Genomic DNA, 21717 nt, shown 5'->3' with positions numbered 1-21717 from the left:
GGTGGGTCAGTAGCATCTGATACACCGAGTTTGCAAATGTGAAACCTATGCCGATCTCTAGTTTTAGCCTTTGTGAAGAAATCTGCAACTTGAAGCTCTGATGGGACATACTGGAGATTAATAGTTGATTGTTGGCAATGAGATCGAGTGAAGGAGGCATCCACACCAATGTATTTGGTCAGCTCATGCCTCACTAGATCATTAGCAATCTGAACGGCAACAGTATTGTCGCAAAGAAGAGTTGTGGGTGTATGGCATGGAACACCAAGATCGGCCAATAGCCAACGAAGCCACACAATCCCATATGTCGTAGTAGAAAGTGCCCGAAGCTCTGCCTCAACGCTAGAGCGTGACACTGCAGTTTGCTTCTTGGATTTCCATGCAATGAGAGATGTCCCAAGAAATATGCAATAGCCAGTAACAGAGCGACGATCGACTGGGTTACTTGCCCAAGTGGAGTCGGAATAAGCATGAAGCTCCAGCTGACTTGAATGAGCATAGAACAAGCGGCGGGATGCAGCCCCCCTTAAATATAGAAGCACTCGAAATATTGGCCATAATGAACTGAGGTAGTGTAAGGGCATTCTTGTCCCTCAGTAGTTTTGGTGATTTATGACAATGCCTTTGCGGACTAATCATGTGTATTGAGCTTTACAGATATATCACGACTAAACACAAGACGATTTGATGCCCCTCGAATTGAAGACGTCGTTTCTCTACGGTTCGGTTCGGTGGAGTTGAGTCATAGGAAAGCCGTACTATTAAGAGGGGGTCCGCTTTGGAAAGGTTTGGGTGGAATCACACGCACACGTTCCCTTTTGCACTGCCTTTCCTCGAGCTCATTGGAGTGTTCCTCCGTCTCACCTTGTCTCTGCGAAATGAAGGTCTCCGTGTTGCTCTTCTCAGGCTAGCGGTAGTACTGCTCTTCAGAGCGGTACTACCGCAGGAGCCAGCGGTAGTACCAGGATCCGGCACGGTAGTACCGTGGGATCCCACGGTAGTACCGCTCCTTAGAGCGGTAGTACCGTGAGCTCTGGACTGGCGTCGCTGCTCAAGCGGTAGTAGGCGTGGATGTAATTTTTTACATCCGTGCTCTACGCGGTAGTACCGTGCTGAGGCGCGGTAGTACCGTGGCGCCTGGCCAGGTTCAGTAGCAGGAGCGGAGGTAGGGGCGGATGTAATTTTTTACATCCGCACCCTTCACGGTAGTACCGCACCCTTGGTCGCGGTAGTTCCGTGTCGGATTTTCGCACGATAATTTCTCAACGGAGGTAGTCACGGATGTAATTTTTTACATCTGTGCCTACCGGCCCTGGCCTGAGGCTGTCCCGCGGTAGTACCGCATGGGGCCGCGGTAGTACCGCACCTGCGGATCTACCATGCCCTGTCCGTGCTCCTTTATTCAGGTCTGGGCTCTGCCGCGCCCACGGTAGTACTGCGGTCCGCCGCGGTAGTACCGCAGGCACGTGCGGTAGTACCGCGCCTGTGGTGCGGTAGTTTCGTGGGTCACGGGCTGAGTGGTGGGTAACGGTTGGATTTGTCCCCACACTATATAAGGGGGTCTTCTTCTCCAAGAAGACTCACCTCTTCCAACCCTAAACTCCATTGTTGCTCCAAGCTCCGTTTTCGGCCGATCTCTCTCCCTAGCCAATCAAACTTGTTGATTCGCTCGGGATTGGGTGACAAGGCCCCGATCTACACTTCCACCAAGAGATATTCGATTCCCCCCACTAATCCCTAGCGGATCTTGTTACTCTTGGGTGTTTGAGCACCCTAGACGGTTGAGGTCACCTCGGAGCCAAAGTCCATTGTGGTGAAGCTTCGTGGTGTCGTTGGGAGCCTCCAATTAAGTTGTGGAGATTGCCCCAACCTTGTTTGTAAAGGTTCGGTCACCGCCTTCAAGGGCACCAATAGTGGAATCACGACATCTCGCATTGTGTGAGGGCGTGAGGAGATTACGGTGGCCCTAGTGGCTTCTTGGGGAGCATTGTGCCTCCACACCGCTCTAACAGAGACGTACTTCCCCTCAAAAGGAAGGAACTTCGGTAACACATCCTCGTCTCCACCGGCTCCACTCTTGGTTATCTCGTGCCTTTACTTGTGCAAGCTTATTTGTGTTGTTTACCTTGCTTGCTTATGTGCTAGTTGTTATTGCATCATATAGGTTGCTCACACAGTTGCATATCTAGACAACCTACTTTGATGCAAAGTTTAAATTGGTAAAGAAAAGTTTAAAAAGTGTTAGTTGCCTATTCACCCCCCCCCCTCTAGTCAACTATATCGATCCTTTCAATTGGTATCAAAGCCTCATCTCTTTATTAAGTACTTTGTCGTCCGAAGAGTATGGTTGACACCATAGGCGGTGTGGAGGAGCACTCCGGTGTGAATCCTATCTCGTCTACGACCGATGGGGGAACCACGGTCTCTCGTGAGGAGTTCAATGTGGATTTGGACACATTGAAAACCTCCATGACGACCGAGGTTGAAAGCATGTTTACTAAATTCCTAGAAGGTCTTAAATTGTCTACCGCGCTGATGAAAGTGGGTGATCCCACTAACAAGGTGATGGATGCTACCTCCGACAAGGGGGGAGCTAATAGTGAAAAGGGTCCTTCTACTAGTGGTAGAAATGGCACCGACATATATGCCCATTTGGAACCTCCTACTTATGGAGGACTGATTCCCTCTACTCATTTAAATCATGCCGGTCCTCCTCCTAAGATTGTGAAAAATGAGGACTTTGGTTCTTGGGTGTATCGCTTTAAGCGTCATTTAAATCATGTGAATACTAATCTTTGGAGAATCATTGAAGAAGGTTTTTATCCACATGACGGAAGCAACTTCACCCCTAGAGAAGCCGTGGATAATCAATTCAATGAGAATGCTCTCTTCATCATCCAAGATGCTATTCCTCCCTAAGATCTTCCTTATCTTCGACCATATGCCATCGCCAAAGACGCGTGGCATTGCATTGTGTCTCTCTATCGGGGAAGCACAAGCATTCAACGCTCCAACTATGAAGTGGTGCAAGATGAAGCCGATGAATTTGCAATGAAGGAAGATGAAGAACCTCGTGAGCTCTTTCAGAGAGTAACCAAACTCGCGGTCTCACTCTGAGATCATGGGAGCAAGGACATGGATGACAATTGGATCAAACGCAAGTTCCTCAAGGCCATGATGCCCTACAACAAGGCCATGTCCTCCGTCATCCGTCAAAGACCAGACTTCCACTCCATGACCTCGAGTGAAGTGTTGGATGAGTTCGTTGCTATGAGAATCTTGGACAAGACCGCCGACAACGCGGTGCTCCATTCTCAAAGAACAAAGAAGTCCAATCTTGCTTTGAAGGCCAAGGTCATTGTGGAAGAATAGGAAGAAGAGGAAGATGAGGAGGGCAATCCTGAGGATACAAAATATGATTATCATGAGTACATGGCTCTTGCTTCGAGGCAGTTTTGGAGCAAGAAGAACACTAGGCCTAACTTCAACAAGAACAATTCAAGTGGGCTCAAGGGCAAGCAACGAGTGAGAACTTGTTACAATTGCGGCAATGTGAGTCACTTTGTTGTGGATTGTCCTTACGAGAAGCGGGAAGACAATGGTGGCAAGCTCATTCGAAAAGACAAAGCCAAGTCCTTCCCCAACAAGAATAACTTCACCAAGAAGACTCCTACTCGAGGGTTAGTGGTTCAAGAAGAATACCATGAGGATGGCGATGATGATGAAGATGGAGAAGCAATGGTCATGGCCTCCGTTGACATTGCTACTACTCCCTGGGTGTCTCTCTTCGATTCACCCAACGAGAACATCACCACCAAGTGCCTCATGGCTAAAGCCACTAACAAGGTAACCCCCAACATCAAAACCACCATCATTACTAATCCTTCCTTGACGGGTTGCATTGATGAAAATGAGGGGTCTAATGAAGAGTTGAATGAGTTTGAGTTTTTTATGAGTAAACTCAAGGGTAAATCCAAGAAGCACTTTGTTGCTCTCTTGGAACAACTTGGTGAAGCCAATGACATGATCGAGGCTCATGAAGAAACCATCTCTAAGATGGAAGGTCATAGTCGTGACTATGCTGATGAGATATCGGATCTCTCTAATGCCCTTGAGGAAGAGCGTGGGCATCGTTTGACTCTTGAGGAGTCACACAATGATGACCATGCTAAATTAAAGAAAGATCTTGATCATGCTATTGTTGTCTCTCGTGTGGCAAACTCCGAGAAGACTAAACTTGGGGTTAATCTTGCTAGACACAAAGAGGAGTTTGATGTACTTGACAAGGCTCACAAGGCCTTGAAGGGTGCTAATGCTAGCCTCAAGGAGTCTCATGCTCAACTCCAAGTGAAGTTAACCAAGGAGAAAACCATTTTTCCTCATATGGTCTTAATTGATAACGCAAATGCTACTAACCCGTGTTGTGAGCATGTGCATCTTGTGGAGGAGAATGCCTAGTTGAAAGAGCAACTGAAGAAAGGTCTAGTGACATGCATTCAAGGTGAGAAAAACCTCAATGACCTTTTGAGCAATCAAAAGGAAGTTGTGGCCAAGGAGGGAGTTGGGTTTACCCCCAAATCCAAGATCAAGAAGAAGAATGACAAGACCAAACGACCTCCTCCTCTCAAGCAAACATTTGTGAAGGAGGGAGAAGGTGCTCCTAAGGAGAAGAAGAACAATGTGAAGGGTGGTGATGTCAAGAAGGGCAATGCCACCCCTTCCAACAAAGCCGACGACTTTAACCCCTCTTATGTGTTATGCCGTGCTAGTGATGGACATGTTTATGCAAAATTTGTTGGTTCTCCTTATGAGTATATTGAATGGTCTATTTGGGTTCCCAAGACCCTTGTTGCTAACATCAAAGGACCCATTACTCAATGGGTACCTAAAACCAAGCATTGATTTCATGTAGGGGTTTGCTTCCGGTGGAGGATCATGGTTGCTCGATAGTGGAGCAACAAATCATATGACTGGAAGCAAGGAGTTGGTGGTGGACGTACACAAGATCCCATCTATGCCTACTAACATCGAGTGGGGTGATGCCTCATCTTCTAAGGTATTGGGTCTTGGCAAGGTTGTCATTTCTCATGATCTAACGATCGAGAAAGTCATGCTTGTCGAGTCCCTTGCATTCAATCTTCTTTCCGTTCGTCAACTTGCACTCATGGGTTTTGCCACCTTCTTTGATATTGATACTGTGGCCCTCTTGTGGAGCAAGACTTTTAAAGTAGCCTTTGTTGGGCATGTCGAGAACGGTCTCTATGTGATTAACTTTTTGGAGCGACCCACTAATTAAGACCGTGACATGCCTAATGGCTAAAGTTGATGTGGGATGGCTTTGGCATCACCGTTTAGCCCATGTCAGTATGAGATCTTTGCAAAGTATTCTAAAGGGGGACCATGTCCGTGGACTAACAAATGTTAGTTTTGCCAAAGATCGTGCTTGCAGTGCTTGTATCAAAGGGAAGCTTCATGAGAAGGCTCACCCTCCCACGACTATCATCTACTCGAAGAGACCCTTGGAGCTCCTTCAGATGGACCTCTTTGGGCCTCCATCCTTTGATAGTCTTGGAGGTACAAAGTATTGCTTGGTGATTGTGGATGATTACTCAAGATATACCTGGGTATATTTCTTCAAGAGGAAGAGTGAAACTCAACAAACCGTCATCGACTTTGCAAATGAAGCTCAACGCCAACATGATGCAAAGATCTTGACAATAAGAAGCGACAATGGCACCGAGTTCAAGAACTACACCTTGGATGAATTTCTTAGTGATGAGGGGATCAAACATCAATATGCTGCACCATATACCCCTCAACAAAATGGTGTCGCGGAGAGGAAGAACCGAACGTTGATGGATGTGGCAAGAACCATGATGGTGGAGTTCAAGTCTCCTTACAACTTTTGGGATGAAGCCACCAACACAGCATGTCATGCATCCAATTGGCTCTATCTCCGCAAAGGCTTGAACAAGACTCCTTATGAAATACTCACCGGCAACAAGCCCAACCTCAAGTACTTCCGGGTGTTCGGGTGTAAGTGTTTCATTCTCAAGAAAGGTGTTCGTTCGTCTAAATTTGAGGCTAGAGCTTATGAGGGCATATTTGTTGGTTATGCTTCAAACGCTCATGCTTACCGTGTCCTCAACAAGTCCACCGGACTCATTGAGGAGACATGTAACATAGAGTTTGACGAGAATAACGGCTCCCAAGTGGAGCAAAGTGGTACTTGTGATGTAGGTGATGAAATTCCTCCCCAAGCCATAAGAAGAATGGGTATTGGTCATATCCTACCCATTGAGGAACCCCTTGTGGCCGAAGGAGAAGGACAATTCTCCACTCAAGTGGAGCCATCACCAACCCAAGACCTGAAGGAAATATGCCCTAGAGGCAATAATAAAGTTATTATTTATTTCCTTATATCATGATAAATGTTTATTATTCATGCTAGAATTGTATTAACTGGAAACATAATACATGTGTGAATACATAGACAAACAGAGTGTCACTAGTATGCCTCTACTTGACTAGCTCGTTAATCAAAGATGGTTATGTTTCCTAACCATGAACAATGAGTTGTTATTTGATTAACGAGGTCACATCATTAGTAGAATGATCTGATTGACATGACCCATTCCATTAGCTTAGCACCTGATCGTTTAGTATGTTGCTATTGCTTTCTTCATGACTTATACATGTTCCTATGACTATGAGATTATGCAACTCCCGTTTACCGGAGGAACACTTTGGGTACTACCAAACGTCACAACGTAAATGGGTGATTATAAAGGAGTACTACAGGTGTCTCCAATGGTCGATGTTGGGTTGGCGTATTTCGAGATTAGGATTTGTCACTCCGATTGTCGGAGAGGTATCTCTGGGCCCTCTCGGTAATACACATCACATAAGCCTTGCAAGCATTACAACTAATATGTTAGTTGTGAGATGATGTATTACGGAACGAGTAAAGAGACTTACCAGTAACGAGATTGAACTAGGTATTGGATACCGACGATCGAATCTCGGGCAAGTAACATACCGATGACAAAGGGAACAACGTATGTTGTTATGCGGTCTGACCGATAAAGATCTTCGTAGAATATGTAGGAGCCAATATGGGCATCCAGGTCCCGCTATTGGTTATTGACCAGAGACATGTCTCGGTCATGTCTACATTGTTCTCGAACCCGTAGGGTCCGCACGCTTAAGGTTACGATGACAGTTATATTATGAGTTTATGCATTTTGATGTACCGAAGGTTGTTCGGAGTCCCGGATGTGATCACGGACATGACGAGGAGTCTCGAAATGGTCGAGACATAAAGATTGATATATTGGAAGCCTATGTTTGGACATCGGAAGTGTTCCGGGTGAAATCGGGATTTTACCGGGTTACCGGGAGGTTACCGGAACCCCCCGGGAGCCATATGGGCCTTCATGGGCCTTAGTGGAAAGGAGAAAGGGGCAGCCCAAGGTGGCTGCGCCTCTTCCCCCTCCCCTAGTCCTATTAGGACTAGGAGAAGGTGGCCGGCCCCCCTCTCTCCCTTCCCCTCCGAGGAATCCTAGTTGGACTAGGATTGGGGGAAGGAATCCTACTCCCAGAGGGAGTAGGACTCTCCTGCGCCTCCCTCTTTGGCCGGCCAGCCTCCCCTCCTCTCCTCCTTTATATATGGAGGCAGGGGCACCTCTAAACACACAAGTTGACACAAGTTGATCCACGTGATCGATTCCTTAGCCGTGTGCGGTGCCCCCTGCCACCATATTCCTCGATAATACTGTAGCGGAGTTTAGGCGAAGCCCTGCTGCTGTAGTTCATCAAGATCGTCACCACGCCGTCGTGCTGACGAAACTCTTCCCCGACACTTTGCTGGATCGGAGTCCGGGGATCGTCATCGAGCTGAACGTGTGCTCGAACTCGGAGGTGCCGTAGTTTCGGTGCTTGATCGGTTGGATCGTGAAGACGTACGACTACTTCCTCTACGTCGTGTCATTGCTTCCGCAGTCGGTCTGCGTTGGGTACGTAGACAACACTCTCCTCTCGTTGCTATGCATCACATGATCCTGTGTGCGCGTAGGAAATTTTTTGAAATTACTACGAAACCCAACAGTTAGCAATTGCCGCATTTTATGATTATGAAATTTGGCAGATGGATGTCAAAACTGCATTCCTGAATGGATTTCTGGAAGAAGAGTTGTATATGATGCAACCAGAAGGTTTTGTCGATCCAAAGGAAGCTAACAAAGTGTGCAAGCTCCAGCGATCCATTTATGGACTGGTGCAAGCCTCTCGGAGTTGGAATAAACGTTTTGATAGTGTGATCAAAGCATTTGGTTTTATACAGACTTTCGGAGAAGCCTGTATTTACAAGAAAGTGAGTGGGAGCTCTGTAGCATTTCTGATATTATATGTGGATGACATATTACTCATTGGAAATGATATAGAATTTCTGGATAGCATAAAGGGATACTTGAATAAAAGTTTTTCAATGAAAGACCTCGGTGAAGCTGCTTACATATTAGGCATTAAGATCTATAGAGATAGATCAAGACACTTAATTGGACTTTCACAAAGCACATACCTTGACAAGATTTTGAAGAAATTCAAAATGGATCAAGCAAAGAAAGGATTCTTGCCTGTATTACAAGGTGTGAAATTGAGTAAGACTCAATGCCCGACCACTGCAGAAGATAGAGAGAATATGAAAGATGTTCCCTATGCATCAGCCATAGGCTCTATCATGTATGCAATGCTGTGTACCAGACCTGATGTGTGCCTTGCTATAAGTTTAGCAGGGAGGTACCAAAGTAATCCAGGAGTGGATCACTGGACAGCGGTCAAGAACATCCTGAAATACCTGAAAAGGACTAAGGATATGTTTCTCGTATATGGAGGTGAAAAAGAGCTCACCGTAAAAGGTTACGTTGATGCAAGCTTTGACACTGATCCGGACGATTCTAAATCGCAAACCGGATACGTGTTTACATTAAACGGTGGAGCTGTCAGTTGGTGCAGTTCTAAACAAAGCGTTGTAGCGGGATCTACATGTGAAGCGGAATACATAGCTGCTTCGGAAGCAGCAAATGAAGGAGTCTGGATGAAGGAGTTCATATCCGATCTAGGTGTCATACCTAGTGCATCGGGTCCAATGAAAATCTTTTGTGACAATACTGGTGCAATTGCCTTGGCAAAGGAATCCAGATTTCACAAAAGGACCAAACACATCAAGAGACGCTTCAACTCCATCCGGGATCTAGTCCAGGTGGGAGACATAGAGATTTGCAAGATACATATGGATCTGAATGTTGCAGACCCATTGACTAAGCCTCTTCCACGAGCAAAACATGATCAGCACCAAGGCTCCATGGGTGTTAGAATCATTACAGTGTAATCTAGATTATTGACTCTAGTGCAAGTGGGAGACTGAAGGAAATATGCCCTAGAGGCAATAATAAAGTTATTATTTATTTCCTTATAATCATGATAAATGTTTATTATTCATGCTAGAATTGTATTTACCGGAAATATAATACATGTGTGAATACATAGACAAACAAAGTGTCACTAGTATGCCTCTACTTGACTAGCTCGTTAATCAAAGATGGTTATGTTTCCTAACCATGAACAATGAGTTGTTATTTGATTAACGAGGTCACATCATTAGTAGAATGATCTGATTGACATGACCCATTCCATTAGCTTAGCACCCGATCGTTTAGTATGTTGCTATTGCTTTCTTCATGACTTATACATGTTCCTATGACTATGAGATTATGCAACTCCCGTTTACCGGAGGAACACTTTGGGTACTACCAAACGTCACAACGTAACTGGGTGATTATAAAGGAGTACTACAGGTGTCTCCAATGGTCGATGTTGGGTTGGCGTATTTCGAGATTAGGATTTGTCACTCCGATTGTCGGAGAGGTATCTCTGGGCCCTCTCGGTAATACACATCACATAATCCTTGCAAGCATTACAACTAATATGTTAGTTGTGAGATGATGTATTACGGAACGAGTAAAGAGACTTGCCAGTAACGAGATTGAACTAGGTATTGGATACCGACGATCGAATCTCGGGCAAGTAACATACCGATGACAAAGGGAACAACGTATGTTGTTATGCGGTCTGACCGATAAAGATCTTCGTAGAATATGTAGGAGCCAATATGGGCATCCAGGTCCCGCTATTGGTTATTGACCGGAGACATGTCTCGGTCATGTCTACATTGTTCTCGAACCCGTAGGGTCCGCACGCTTAAGGTTACGATGACAGTTATATTATGAGTTTATGCATTTTGATGTACCGAAGGAGTTCGGAGTCCCGGATGAGATCGGGGACATGACGAGGAGTCTCGAAATGGTCGAGACGTAAAGATCGATATATTGGACGACTATATTCGGACATCGGAAAGGTTCCGAGTGATTCGGGTATTTTTCGGAGTACCGGGTAGTTACGGGAGAAGTAATGGGCCTTGATGGGCTTTAGTGGGAAGAGGAAAAAGGCTGCTCCGCCCCCCCTCCCCTTTGGTCCGAATTGGACTAGGGAAAAGGGGGCCGGCCACCTCTCCTTCTCCTCCTATTCCTTCTCCCTTCCTCCCCTCTTGGTGGACTCCTACTAGGACTTGGAATCCTAGTAGGACTCCCTATCCTGGCCGCACCTTTGCCTTGGCCGGCCTCCTCCTCCTCCATCCTTTATATACGGAGGCAGGGGCACCTCTAAACACACAAGTTGACACAAGTTGATCCACGTGATCGATTCCTTAGCCGTGTGCGGTGCCCCCTGCCACCATATTCCTCGATAATACTGTAGCGGAGTTTAGGCGAAGCCCTGCTGCTGTAGTTCATCAAGATCGTCACCACGCCGTCGTGCTGACGAAACTCTTCCCCGACACTTTGCTGGATCGGAGTCCGGGGATCGTCATCGGGCTGAACGTGTGCTCGAACTCGGAGGTGCCGTAGTTTCGGTGCTTGATCGGTTGGATCGTGAAGACGTACGACTACTTCCTCTACGTCATGTCATCGCTTCCGCAGTCGGTCTGCGTTGGGTACGTAGACAACACTCTCCCCTCGTTGCTATGCATCACATGATCCTGTGTGCGCGTAGGAAATTTTTTTGAAATTACTACGAAACCCAACAGTGGCATCCGAGCCTAGGTTAATGATGTTGATGTTATATGCACGAGTAGAACACAAGTGAGTTGTGGACGATACAAGTCATACTGCCTACCAGCATGTCATATTTTGGTTCAGCGGCATTGTTGGACGAGACGACCCGGACCAACCTTACGCGTACGCTTACGCGAGACCGGTTCCCTCGACGTGCTTTGCACAGAGATGGCTTGCGGGCGACTGCCTCTCCAACTTTAGTTGAACCAAGTATGGCTACGCCCGGTCCTTGCAAAGGTTAAAACGGAGTCTATTTGACAAACTATCATTGTGGTTTTTGATGCGTAGGTGAGATTGGTTCTTACTTAAGCCCGTAGCAGCCACGTAAAACATGCAACAACAAAGTAGAGGACGTCTAACTTGTTTTTGCAGGGCATGTTGTGATGTGATATGGTCAAGGCATGATGCTGAATTTTATTGTATGAGATGATCATGTTTTGTAACCAAGTTATCGGCAACTGGCAGGAGCCATATGGTTGTCGCTTTATTGTATGCAATGCAATCGCGATGTAATGCTTTACTTTACTAAACGGTAGTGATAGTCGTGGAAGCATAAGATTGGCGAGACGACAACGATGCTACGATGGAGATCAAGGTGTCGCGCCGGTGACGATGGTGATCATGACGGTGCTTCAGAGATGGAGATCACAAGCACAAGATGATGATGGCCATATCATATCACTTATATTGATTGCATGTGATGTTTATCTTTTTATGCATCTTATCTTGCTTTGATTGACGGTAGCATTATAAGATGATCTCTCACTAAATTATCAAGAAGTGTTCTCCCTGAGTATGTACCGTTGCAAAAGTTCTTCGTGCTGAGACACCACGTGATGATCGGGTGTGATAGGCTCTACGTTCAAATACAACGGGTGCAAAACAGTTGCGCACGCAGAATACTCAGGTTAAACTTGACGAGCCTAGCATATGCAGATATGGCCTCGGAACACGGAGACCGAAAGGTCGAGCGTGAATCATATAGTAGATATGATCAACATAATGATGTTCACCGATGAAACTACTCCATCTCACGTGATGATCGGACATGGTTTAGTTGATTTGGATCATGTGATCACTTAGAGGATTAGAGGGATGTCTATCTAAGTGGGAGTTCTTAAGTAATATGATTAAATTGAACTTAAATTTATCATGAACTTAGTCCTGGTAGTATTTTGCAAATCATGTTGTAGATCAATAGCTCGCGTTGTTGCTTCCCTGTGTTTATTTTGATATGTTCCTAGAGAAAATTGTGTTGAAAAATGTTAGTAGCAATGTTGCGGATTTGATCCGTGATCTGAGGTTAAATCCTCATTGCTGCACAGAAGAATTATGTCCTTAATGCACCGCTAGGTGACAAACCTATTGCAGGAGCAGATGCAGAAGTTATGAACGTCTGGCTAGCTCAATATGATGACTACTTGATAGTTTAGTGCACCATGCTTAACGGCTTAGAATCGGGACTTCAAAGACGTTTTGAACGTCATGGACCATATGAGATGTTCCAGGAATTGAAGTTAATATTTCAAGCAAATACCCGAGTTGAGAGATATGAAGTCTCCAACAAGTTCTATAGCTAAAAGATGGAGGAGAATCGCTCAACTAGTGAGCATGTGCTCAGATTGTCTGGGTACTTCAATCGCTTGAATTCAGTGGGAGTTAATCTTCCAGATAAGATAGTGATTGACAGAATTCTCTAGTCACCATCACCAAGTTAGTAGAACTTCGTGATGAACTATAGTATGCAAGGGATGATGAAAATGATTCCCGAGCTCTTCGTGATGTTGAAATCAACGAAGGTAGAAATCAAGAAAGAGCATCAAGTGTTGATGGTTGACAAGATCACTAGTTTCAAGAAAAGGGCAAAGGGAAAGAAAGGGGAACTTCAAATAGATTGACAAGCAAGTTGTCACTCCCACGAAGAAGCCCAAAGATGAACCAAAGCCTGAAACTGAGTGCTTACACTGCAAAGGAAATGGTCACTGGAAGCAGAACTACCCTAAATATTTGGTGGATAAGAAGGATGGCAAAGTGAAAAAGGGTATATTTGATATACAAGTGTTTGATGTGTGCTTTACTAGTGTTTATAGCAACCCCTCGGTATTTGGTACTGGTTCAGTTGCTAAGAGTAGTAACTCGAAACGGGAGTTGCAGAATAAACAGAAACTAGTTAAGGGTGAAGTGATGATGTGTGTTGAAAGTAGTTTCAAGATTGATATGATCATCATCGCACACTCCCTATTCTTTCGGGATTAGTGTTGAACCTAAATAAATGTTATTTGGTGTTTGCGTTGAGCATGAATATGATTTGATCATGTTTATTGCAATACGGTTATTCATTTAAGTAAGAGAATAAATTGTTGTTCTATTTACATGAATAAAACCTTATATGGTTACACACCCAATGAAAATGGTTCATTGGATCTCGATCGTAGTGATACACATATTCATAATATTGATGCCAAAAGATGCAAAGTTAATAATGATAGTGCAACTTATTTGTGGCACTGCCGTTTGGGTCATATCGGTGTAAAGCGCATGAAGAAACTCCATAAAGATGGATTTTCGGAATCACTTGGTTATGAATCATTTGATGCTTGCGAACCGTGCCTTTTGGGCAAGATGACTAAAACTCCGTTCTTCGGAACAATGGAACGAGTTACTGACTTGTTGGAAATAATACATACCGATGTATGCGATCCAATGAGTGCTGTTGCTCGTGGCAAGCATCGTTATTTTCTGACCTTCACAAGATGATTTGAGCAGATATGGGTATATCTACTTGATGAAACATAAGTCTGAAATAGTTGAAAGGTTCAAAGAATTTCAGAGTGAAGTGGAAAAATCATCGTAACAAGAAAATAAAGTTTCTGCGATCTGATCGCGGAGACAAATATTTGAGTTACGAGTTTGGTCTTCAATTAAAACAATGTGGAATAGTTTCACAGCTCACGCCACCTGGAACACCACATCGTTATGGTGTGTCCGAACGTCGTAACCGCACTTTATTTGATATGGTGCGATCTATGATATCTCTTTACCACTATCGTTTTGGGGTTATGCATTAGAGACAGCTGCATTCACGTTTTAAAATAGGGCACCATCAAAATCCGTTGAGACGACGCCTTATGAACTGTGGTTTAGCAAGAAACCAAAGTTGTCGTTTCTTAAATTTAGGGGTTGCGATGCTTATATGAAAAAGTTTCATCCTGATAAGCTCAAACTCAAATCGGAGAAGTGCGTCTTCATAGGATATCCAAAGGAAACTATTGGATACACCTTCTATCACAGATCCGAAAGGCAAGACTTTTGTTGCTAAATTCGGAAACTTTCTGGAGAAGGAGTTTCTCTCGAAAGAAGTGAGTGGGAGGAAAGTAGAACTTGGCGAGGTAACTGTACCTGCTCCCTTACTGGAAAGTAGTTCATCACAGAAAACTGTTTCAGTGACATCTACACCAGTCAGTGAGGAAGCCAATGATAATGATCATGAAACTTCAGATCAAGATACTACTGAACTTCGTAGATCAACCAGAGTAAGATCCGCACCAGAGTGGTACGGTAATCCTGTTCTGGAGGTCATGCTACTAGATCATGATGAACCTACGAACTATGAAGAAGCGATGGTGAGCCCAGATTCCGCAAAGTGGCTAGAAGCCATGAAATCTGAGATATGATCCATGTATGAGAACAAAGTGTAGACTTTGATTGACTTACCCGATGATCGGTGAGTCATTAAGAATAAATGGATCTTCAAGAGGAAGACAGACGTTGATAGAAGTGTTACTATCTACAAAGCTAGACTTGTCGAAAAAGGTTTTTGACAAAGTTCAAGGTGTTGAATACGATGAGATTTTCTTGCTCGTATCGATGCTTAAAAGTCTGTCCGAATCATGTTAGCAATTGCCGCATTTTATGAAATCTGGCAAATGGATAAACAAAACTGCATTCCTTAATGGATTTATTAAAGAAGAGTTGTATATGATGCAACCAGAAGGTTTTGTCAATCCAAAGGGAGCTAACAAAGTGTGCAAGCTCCAGCGATCCATTTATGGACTGGTGTAAGCCTCTCAGAGTTGGAATAAACGTTTTGATAGTGTGATCAAAGCATTTGGTTTTATACAGACTTTTGGAGAAGCCTGTATTTACAAGAAAGTGAGTGGGAGCACTACAACATTTCTGATAAGTATATGTGAATGACATATTGTTGATCGGAAATAATGTAGAATTATTCTGCAAAGCATGAAAGGATACTTGAATAAAAGTTTTTCAAAGAAAGACCTTGGTGAATCTGCTTATATATTGAGAATCAAGATCTATTGAGATAGATCAAGACACTTGATAAGATTTTCAATGACTACATACCTTGGCAAGATTTTGAAATAGTTCAAAATGGAACAGTTAAAGAAAGAGTTCTTGCCTGTGTTGCAAAGGTATGAAATTGAGTAAGACTCAAATCTCGATCACAGCAGAAAATAGAAAGAGAATGAAAAGTCATTCCCTATGCCTCAGTCATAGGTTCTATAAAGTATGCTATGCTATGTACCAGACCTATTGTATACCTTGCTCTGTATTTGGCAAGGGAGTACAATAGTGATCTAGGAGTAGATCACTGGACATTGGTCAAGAATATCCTTAGTAAGGACTAAGGAGATGTTTCTCGATTATGGAGGTGATAAAAGAGTTTGTTGTAAAAGTTACATCAGTGCAAACTTTTACACTGATCCAGATGACTCTAAGTCTCAATCTGGATACATATTGAAAGTGGGAGCAATTAGCTAGAGTAGCTCCGCACAGAGCATTGTAGACATAGGATATTTGCAAAATACATACGGCTCTGAATATGACAGACCCGTTGACTAAGCTTCTCTCACGAGCAAAACATGATCACACCTTAGTACTCTTTGGGTGTTAATCACATAGCGATGTAAACTAGATTACTGAATCTAGTAAACCCTTTGGGTGTTGGTTACATAGCGATGTGAACTATGGGTGTTAATCACATGGTGATATGAACTATTGCTGTTAAATCACATGGCGATGTGCACTAGATTATTGACTCTAGTGCAAGTGGGAGACTGAAGGAAATATGCCCTAGAGGCAATAATAAAGTTATTATTTATTTCCTTATTTCATGATAAATGTTTATTATTCATGCTAGAATTGTATTTTCCGGAAACATAATACATGTGTGAATACATAGACAAACAGAGTGTCACTAGTATGCCTCTACTTGACTAGCTCGTTAATCAAAGATGGTTATGTTTCCTAACCATGAACAATGAGTTGTTATTTGATTAACGAGGTCACATCATTAGTAGAATGATCTGATTGACATGACCCATTCCATTAGCTTAGCACCTGATCGTTTAGTATGTTGCTATTGCTTTCTTCATGACTTATACATGTTCCTATGACTATGAGATTATGCAACTCCCGTTTACCGGAGGAACACTTTGGGTACTACCAAACATCACAACGTAAATGGGTGATTATAAAGGAGTACTACAGGTGTCTCCAATGGTCGATGTTGGGTTGGCGTATTTCGAGATTAGGATTTGTCACTCCGATTGTCGGAGAGGTATCTCTGGGCCCTCTCGGTAATGCACATCACATAAGCCTTGCAAGCACTGCAACTAATATGTTAGTTGTGAGATGATGTATTACGGAACGAGTAAAGAGACTTGCCGGTAACGAGATTGAACTAGGTATTGGATACCGACGATCAAATCTCGGGCAAGTAACATACCGATGACAAAGGGAACAACGTATGTTGTTATGCGGTCTGACCGATAAAGATCTTCGTAGAATATGTAGGAGCCAATATGGGCATCCAGGTCCCGCTATTGGTTATTGACCGGAGACATGTCTCGGTCATGTCTACATTGTTCTCGAACCCGTAGGGTCCGCACGCTTAAGGTTACGATGATAGTTATATTATGAGTTTATGCATTTTGATGTACCGAAAGAGTTCGGAGTCCCGGATGAGATCGGGGACATGACGAGGAGTCTCGAAATGGTCGAGACGTAAAGATCGATATATTGGACGACTATATTCGGACATCGGAAAGGTTCCGAGTGATTCGGGTATTTTTCGGAGTACCGGGTAGTTACGGGAGAAGTAATGGGCCTTGATGGGCTTTAGTGGGAAGAGGAAAAAGGCTGCTGCGCCCCCCCTCCCCTTTGGTCCGAATTGGACTAGGGAAAAGGGGGCCGGCCACCTCTCCTTCTCCTCCTATTCCTTCTCCCTTCCTCCCCTCTTGGTGGACTCCTACTAGGACTTGGAATCCTAGTAGGACTCCCTATCCTGGCCGCACCTTTGCCTTGGCCGGCCTCCTCCTCCTCCATCCTTTATATACGGAGGCAGGGGCACCTCTAAACACACAAGTTGACACAAGTTGATCCACGTGATCGATTCCTTAGCCGTGTGCGGTGCCCCCTGCCACCATATTCCTCGATAATACTGTAGCGGAGTTTAGGCGAAGCCCTGCTACTGTAGTTCATCAAGATCGTCACCACGCCGTCGTGCTGACGAAACTCTTCCCCGACACTTTGCTGGATCGGAGTCCGGGGATCGTCATCGGGCTGAACGTGTGCTCGAACTCGGAGGTGCCGTAGTTTCGGTGCTTGATCGGTTGGATCGTGAAGACGTACGACTACTTCCTCTATGTCATGTCATCGCTTCCGCAGTCGGTCTGCGTTGGGTACGTAGACAACACTCTCCCCTCGTTGCTATGCATCACATGATCCTGTGTGCGCGTAGGAAATTTTTTTGAAATTACTACGAAACCCAACAAGACCCACACGCTTCCGAAGAACATAGTGAAGGCCCTCAACCTCGTGAACAAGACCAAGGGCAAGATCAACCCCAAGATGGTGATGATTCACCAAATGATGCCCAAGGTCAAGTTCTCCCCCTCGAGCAAGTTCAAGATCAAGAGCAAGCTCAAGACGGCGCTCAAGGTAGTCAAGTTAATCCTCCTCCCTCCACATCCGAGGAGGAATTAGAGCATCATGCCGCGAAGATCACTTCCAAGCTCACCACCAAAGGTCATCTCATGGAGAATGTGGTTGGAAGTCTAAGAAAGGGGGTAAGCACTCGTAGACAATTAGCAAAATATTGTAAACATCACACAGTTGTCTCTTGTGTTGAACCCCAAAAGGTCTATGAGGCGCTCGAAGATTCGGATTGGCTCAATGCCATGCACGAAGAACTCAACAACTTCGAGTACAACAAGTTGTGGAGATTGGTGCCAAGGCCGTCGGGGAACCACAACGTCATTGGAACCAAGTGGATTTTCAAGAACAAGCAAGATGCTAATGGGAACATCATTCACAACAAGGCAAGATTGGTAGTGCAAGGCTACTCCCAAGTCGAGGGTATCAACTATGGTGAAACCTTTGCTCCCGTTGCTCGCCTTGAATCCATTCGTTTGTTGATTTCTTATGCCTCTCATCACAACTTTAAGTTACAACAAATGGATGTGAAAAGTGCTTTTCTTAATGGTCCTATTAATGGGTTGGTTTATGTCAAGCAACCCCCCGGGTTCGAGGATCCCTACTTTCCGGATCATGTGTATCAACTCAATAAGGCACTCTATGGCCTTAAACAAGCCCCACGTGCGTGGTATGACCACCTTACCGAGTTGCTACAAGATCGTGGATTTGAAGTTGGGCAAATCGATCCCACTCTTTTTACTAAGAGAGTCAAAGGGGAGTTGTTTGTATGCCAACTATATGTTGATGATATTATCTTTGGTTCCCCTAACAAAGCTTTCAATGAGTAATTTGCCGCTCTCATGACCTCTAAGTTCAAGATGTCTTCGATGGGAGAGTTGGAGTTCTTCCTTGGTTTTGATATCAAACAAAGAAGAGAAGGTACCTTCATCAACCAAGCCAAATACACTCAAGACATGCTAAAAAGATTCAAGCTAAGTGATGTCAAGCCGGCTTCTACTCCAATGCCTACCAAGTGCCAACTTGACATTGATCCCAATGGTAAAGCGGTGGATCAAAAGGTATATCGCTCCATGATTGGATCCTTGCTTTACCTTTGTGCATCTAGACCAGATATGATGTTGAGTGTGGGAATGTGTGCTCGGTTTCAAGCCGCACCGAAGGAAAGCCACTATGTGGCGGTCAAGCAAATCTTTCGATATTTGGCTCATACCCCAAACTTTGGCTTATGGTACCCAAGAGGAGCAAACTTCAAGCTTGAAGGTTTTACGGATTCCGATTGGGTGGGAGACAAAGTGGATAGGAAATCCACTTCCGGAGGGTGCCAATTTCTTGGTTGCTCTTTGGTAAGTTGGTCATCCAAGAAGCAAAGTTGTGTGTCTCTTTCGTCCACCGAAGCGGAATATGTGGCGGCCGGTAGTTGTTGTGCACAACTCCTATGGATGAGGCCAACTTTAAAGGAATACAGTGTCATTTGTGACAAAGTGCCTCTTTGCTGTGACAATGAAAGTGCCATCAAGATTTCTCTCAACCCGGTGCAACACTTCAAGACGAAGCATATTGAGATTCGGTATCACTTCATTCGGGATCATATTAGGCGAGGGGAGATCGAGCTCAAGTATGTCAACACTCATGATAACCTTGCAGATATTTTCACGAAGCCCTTGGATGAAGCAAGATTTCGCGAGTTAAGGCATGAGCTAAATATCATTGATTCGAGCAATGTGACTTGAGCCCGTGCACACCCCACCTCACTCAACTTGTTGTCTAGTTTAGGTGTAGGCATGGACATAGGGGGAGTGTTGTTCTCTCAATGAACTCTTCCTCCCCCCGTTATGCATAAATTGATCATCTCTTTCACATTAGCCATTTTTGATGGTACTTGTGCTTCAAAGACGAGTTTTGGTCATGGACCCAAGGATAATTCTACGCGGTGCCATACCAATTGACTCAAACATAGGTGGCTCTAGCCACCGTCCTCCCCTTGGAGAAGTTGTGTCTCGTTGTTGGTCTTCGTTGTCATGTGATTCCTCTTCTCCTTGCCATGTTTGGGTCGTCGGTCGTGTTCGCCTCTTAGTTGGTCGGTGTTTTTCTGGAGGGTGTTTTGCGTTTTCTCCCTTTTTCTTGTGTGTGTTCTTGCACTTTCTTGGTTTATGGTACTACCGTGGTGAGCCACGGTACTACCACAGGAGTTGGTGGCTCTACGTTTAGTGCGTGGCCCTCCAGGGGCACGGTACTACCGCTACCTCCGCGATAGTAATTTTTTACTGCCGCTGAAAGAGCGGTACTACCGCCCAGCGTCGGTACTTCCGCCCAGGCAGTACTACCGCGATGACCCATGGTACTTCTGCGCCCACGTGAACGGGTGGGGGTTAAGAGTGGGACACGGGGAGTTCCAACTCCCCCATACCCATTCATCTCTATTCCCCACCCCGTCTCTCTCTCTCTCTCCTGACCAAGAACGGCGCTGGAGGCCTTCACCGGATCTCCGTCTTCGGCCGCTCTCCTCGGATTCCGACCGGTGGGATCGTTCCCCACCTTGCCCTCTTGCCATGGACCAAGGTTTCTCCCCAACTTCCTCTCATTTTGTCCTTCCTTGTGCTTTTAGGTTTTGGGGAGATGCATGTGGTGTTCTTGAGTTTTTTGGCTAAATCTTTGCAAGTGGGATTCGTAGGAGAGTTTGCATGTTCTTTGGGTAGTCAAAATAGTTCCGGTTGATCAACGGTAGTACCGAAGTTGTCGTGGGGAGGTTCTAGATCCAGATCCGCGACCTCTGTCGTGGTTCTCGATCCGTGCGGTATTACCGCTCCTCCTGGAGCGGTACTGCCGTGGCCTCACCTGGTTCTGATGCCTCGCGGTACTTCCGCACCTTGGTGCGGTACTACCGCTTGGCATCCGGAAGTAAAAAATTACTTCCGCCCCAAGCGCGGTACTTCCGTGCCACCCCGACACGGTACTACCGCGGCTGGAGCGGATGTAATTTTTTACATCCGTAACCCTGCCTGCTACTACCGTAGATTCATCCAGCACCCTTTTGTGTTGTCCAGATCTCATGCTTTGTGTTTCTTTCGGTTTGGTTTTGATCCGTCTTGTTCCCGTGCGTGTTTTTGTGTCTTTGTGTCTAGGTGTTGGCTCCGGTTCCTTTGCTCGTCGCTCGAATCCCAGCCGTGACACAGGGTCAAAGCGGCTGCGCAACCCAGATGATGGTCCAGAGGGTCCTCTGCTGCTCCCCAATGCAGGACCAAGCACACCGCCAGCAAGCAGAAGCAGCCCGTCATGGGCATGGATGAGATGCCCCAGGCCGAGTTTGTCATTCGAAGGAAGGTCAATCCCTATGTGTCTCCCCGGGCTAGCACGCGAGGCAATGATCTCTTGTGGAACAAGCAGCAGAATCTGATCTATATGGATGTGATCAAGGCCAAGTAGAATCACTATGTTGAAGTTCACTGGATTGACATGATTCACATGAGGCAGGAGAAGCATCGTGGTACTTTGGAGAGGCTTTGGATCTTGTGGAGCAGTTCGGCACTGAACACATACTCACCTTCCACAAGGATTTTGATCCAGAGATCATTGCACAGTTCTTTGCTTCGGT

The sequence above is a fragment of the Triticum dicoccoides genome, chromosome 3B, assembly GCF_002162155.2.
Source record: "Triticum dicoccoides isolate Atlit2015 ecotype Zavitan chromosome 3B, WEW_v2.0, whole genome shotgun sequence".
Lineage (NCBI taxonomy): Eukaryota > Viridiplantae > Streptophyta > Magnoliopsida > Poales > Poaceae > Triticum > Triticum dicoccoides.
This window is presented reverse-complemented; position numbering follows the sequence as displayed.